Genomic DNA, 4,642 nt, shown 5'->3' on the forward strand with positions numbered 1-4,642 from the left:
AATTTTAACAGTAAACATTTGTTTATTTTGGCAATAATGGTCCCTCTAATATTGTAACTATTTGTTGTTCGAACCTTATTTTTTGGAGGGGTTTTTTGGAAAATTGAATCCGAAAGGGTTTAGTACTGATGATCCACCGCTTCAACATTACTCAACTTCAGTCATTCTCTTCCCTCTATGTTCCTCCACTGCCATTGCATCTAGATAGAGCTTTCCCACCGCTTCCGTTTTCTTTTACATCCCAAAAACGTCGGATTCGTCTTCTCCATGGTCGGTCGTAGCATATGCCATTTTCTCCATTCTCTCCATAAAAAAACGCACCGCCAGGAAGGAAGAAAGGCGAGGTTCGACCAGAAGGAGTTTCGGGTAGGTCTCCTTCTTCTACCTGCGCCGCCGTCGACGGTGCTTCTGCTGCTTCCATCCGCCGCCGATGACTTCTGTCTATGTTCCTTCTTCGTTAACTACCATCGCTGTTGGCGCATAGGATTTTGGGTATCAGCTATTTCAGGTACAGATCAAATGGAACTTTTAATTTAACTGTTCTTCTGATTATGATTCTGATTAGGGTTCAATCTGTTTCTACTTCCATTTGATTTCATTTCGTTTTCTATGGCGATTATTACCACCAGGCCACAGGAACCAGCGATTGACACCAGATATCAAAAACCACTGCTATCTAACTTCATCGGTGGCGGTGGAGTCTCTATCCGAAAGGATTGAAGAAACAATTTCATCTTCTCAGCATCATTAGGTATTATCGATTTCACCTTCTTCGCTGTCATCTTCTCACTTTCTCAGCAAATAATTTTTTTTTTCAAATTGTTGCTGCAATTTCATTTATTTTTTTGGATGGATTCGGTTGGCAAGACTGATGCAACTACCACCAACATGACTAATCCCTGTTATTTGAGTTGCTTTCTCTTCTGTTCTTCTCAGCATCATTACGTATATGTTTCATCTTCTCAGCATCATTACGTATATGTTTGAAAAAAGTTTCTCTGTTCTCTTGCATCGTTGTGCTGTTTTTTTCAAGTAAAAGTGGTTGTAGCATCAACCCGACTCTCTTGATACCTTATACATAATGGGCCTGGATGATGAATTTTGAAGGGCTAAAGAGCATGATCCATTATCTATTCTCATTAAACTTGGACTCCTTATTTTTGCCCATAGAGATTGTTTTATATATTTGTGCACTTTTATCTAGGTGGGTTGCAAACACTTTGGATTTCAATAAGAATTATGATGTCAGTGTGTTTGAGACGACCATAAGGTTGCTTTGTAAGGTTTAATATATATATATATATATATATATATATATATATATATATATATATATATATATATATATATATATATATATATATATATATATATATATATATATATATATATATTGTTGTTTATTATTCAGTAACCAGTTTAGTAATTATCATACAATGAGACTACCTAATCGTTTTAAATCTTCACCATTATTTTTTTAACAGGGTTGTAGGTGGGCTTTTGAGTGCTTATGATTTATCCGGAGACAATGTCTTTCTTGAAAAGGCAAAAGACATAGCTGATAGGTTACTTCCAGCATGGAATACTCCTTTTGGTATTCCTAACAACATTATTAACCTGGCTCATGGTAATGCACATAACCCTGGTTGGACTGGCGTAAGTTTTAAACTTTGACCATAGAAAATAGAATTTTGACTTGTCTTTTTCTCAAGTATTTATATATTTTCTCAGGGTGATAGTATCCTGGCAGATTCTGGGACAGAGCAACTGGAGTTTATTGCATTAAGTCAAAGAACTGGAGATCCAAAGTATCAACAAAAGGTATGTATGTTCCCCATAGTGTCATTCATGTATGAGAATATTTGACCAAATTTAATACTGTAATTTGTAAATTGATATTTCAGGTAGAAAATTTTATTCTAGAGCTAAACAAGACATTTCCTGCTGATGGATTACTCCCCATTTATATAAACCTCACAGAGGAACAACATCTCATTCCACCATTACTTTTGGGGCCATGGGGGACAGGTACTAAATGTCTATTAAATTTACTTCCTAAAACTCTTTTTTTTTCAATGCCATGATTTTAAAATTCATATATAAATTTGGATGCAGTTTCTATGAATATTTACTTAAAGTTTGGATACAAGGAAACAAAACAGCAGAGGTGAAGCATTATACGTGAGAATTCTTTTAGTATTTTTGGGTAATTGAAATTATTTCAGTTTAACATTGTCTCATGACAAACTTTATTAAAATAGGGAAATGTGGGAGACATCAATGAAAGGTCCATTGAGCTTGGTGCGCAGAACTGCAGCTTCATCTTTTACATACATTTCTGAAAAGATAGGGAATTCTTTGATCGACAAGGTATTTTTTATTAAAATCCAGTAATTGTATAAAAACTCTTAAAAATTATACTTTGTTATTATATATGTATGCAGATGGATGAGTTGGTATGCTTTGCACCAGGAATGATAGCCTTAGGTTCATCTGGTTATATATGGTCCTGCTGATTCCACAAAATTCTTAAATTTGGCAGAAGACATAATTATTCATCTCACCATAATTATAAATTTTAAAGATATAATTTGTTAAAGATAAATGTGCAATTTTCGGATTTATATGTAGCTTGCATGGACATGCTATAACTTTTATCAGTCGACACCAACAAAGTTGGCATGAGAAAATTATTTCTTTCATTCAGGGCAGGTTAGTGTTATTACTTGATTGATTGGTCAATATTTATGCGTTTGACTTTTCTATATATAATAATGTTAAAAAAAATACTGTATTGTAGGACATGAGTGTGGGTACATCATGGAACATATTAAGACCAGATACAGTTGAATCCCTTTTTTATTTGTGGCGTTTGACTGGTAACAAGACTTATCAAGATTGGGGGTGAAATATCTTTCAAGCTTTTGAAAAGAACTCCCGTGTGGAGGCTGAATATGTTGGACTTAAGGATATAAGTAATCTATTCTCTTTCTATCACTAAACTTTATTATATTATTATATATTAATATTTGTCGTTTTTGTTTTCTGGGTACAATCCAAAAATGAATCTTTTTTTTCATTATTCATATCTACAGAGTTAATACATTCTATTCGTCCAATATAACACTTTTAGGATTCATACTTGATATCAAAATCTTTCATTAATTGTTTTTATCAATACATTCTATTTCTCCAATGTAACACTTTTAGGACCCTATTGGAACAGGTTTTCAGCTAGATGTTGGTTCCAAAGGCTAGTGTATTTCCTTACATTAGTCTAATCAGGTAAGTATTTCCTTGGTTGGACCTTAGTTCTTATTCTTGGTTAGAATGATTTAGTTTTGAACCCCCTTTCACATGGAGATCTTATGTTAGAAATTATACTATACATTCATGTGGAATAAATCTTCATGTGTACTTATCATGTAATCAGTTTATGTAGTTGGATTTGTGCGACCAACAATACCAATTTTTTAATCCAATGTTCATATGAACCAGTGAAAAGAAAATATTGCAGTTAGTTCTTGAGAATATATTGTTTCAATTTGCAAAAAAGTTTCATCCATTGTCTATATTCATGAAATTTGATTATGTTTATATTTTCTTCATATTCAGGTAACTCTGGCAGTTTGCAGCATATATCTTTTTTATTATATATTTTGGATTCTTTTCTAAATTTCCCTTTAATATACTATCTTTATGTTAAACGCTTGATAGTTAATTATTTGATTCTTGCGTCATCTGTTAGATGTGGCCACCACCGCAGAATGAAGAGTACCCGACAACCGATTAAGGAATGATAAACAAAAGGGGAAAAAGAAAGGTTCTACAAAACCAAACGGTCAGTAAAAAAATGATTTATGCAGGCTTTATTATTTTATTTTAATATTTGGTTGTATGTTAGATACAAAGCAGCAGATTATTAGTAGATTGTTGACTGTCATCATCACAAAATTGTGAACATGCAATCAGAAGTTTTTTCCAAAAAAAAAAAGTTACATCAAATTAATCAGGTTAATTTTATTAATATAAAAAGTGTGCAGGGGCAATATGGTCCTAAAAATGTAAAAATTGTTTTTTTTAACATTAAAACATTACCTTTGTTGATATTGATACATTCAAATTTGTTAGTTGGGTTTTGCAAATCACAACTTCATACCAAGGTCACTCCCTTATTTCATTAAGATGGAAACCAGAAGGAATTTAAATTTTGAAGTTGAAATCTGCATACATCAGATTGATGTATGGTGTGTGTTTTTTTTTTTTTTTTTTTTTTTTTTTTTTTTTTTTTTGTACTATTATGCAATTTTTTGAATTTGTTGTCATTTATGTTTTTTTAGAGACTTCATTTCTAATGTTATTTTAAAATACGCCGTCTCAACATTTTGTAAGCATGAAATATTTTTTGAATTAACTAAAAGTTTTCCTAACTATAGCATTGTACTTCAAAAGTATAATGCTATAACAGAAAACCGACACCTTCCATCCTGTGCAACGCGCGTGTTACCATCTAGTTTACATTAAAACTAATTAAATGGTTAAATTAAGTAAAAGCATATTTTGCTTTATTTTCTTAGTAAAATATTAAAACTTTATTATATTCTTTATTAGAATATTGAAGTTTGAAAAAAAAAATCTATCC

The 4,642-nt window shown here is 31.9% G+C and overlaps 1 pseudogene; it reads left to right on the forward strand.

The window, feature by feature from the left end:
* Window positions 1-683: 683 nt before the first annotated feature.
* On the forward strand, window positions 684-4,035 carry LOC111884769 (mannosyl-oligosaccharide 1,2-alpha-mannosidase MNS1-like; annotated as a pseudogene).
* The last annotated feature ends 607 nt before the right edge of the window (window positions 4,036-4,642 follow it).

The sequence above is a fragment of the Lactuca sativa genome, chromosome 7, assembly GCF_002870075.4.
Source record: "Lactuca sativa cultivar Salinas chromosome 7, Lsat_Salinas_v11, whole genome shotgun sequence".
In the NCBI taxonomy this organism is placed as follows: Eukaryota; Viridiplantae; Streptophyta; class Magnoliopsida; order Asterales; family Asteraceae; genus Lactuca; species Lactuca sativa.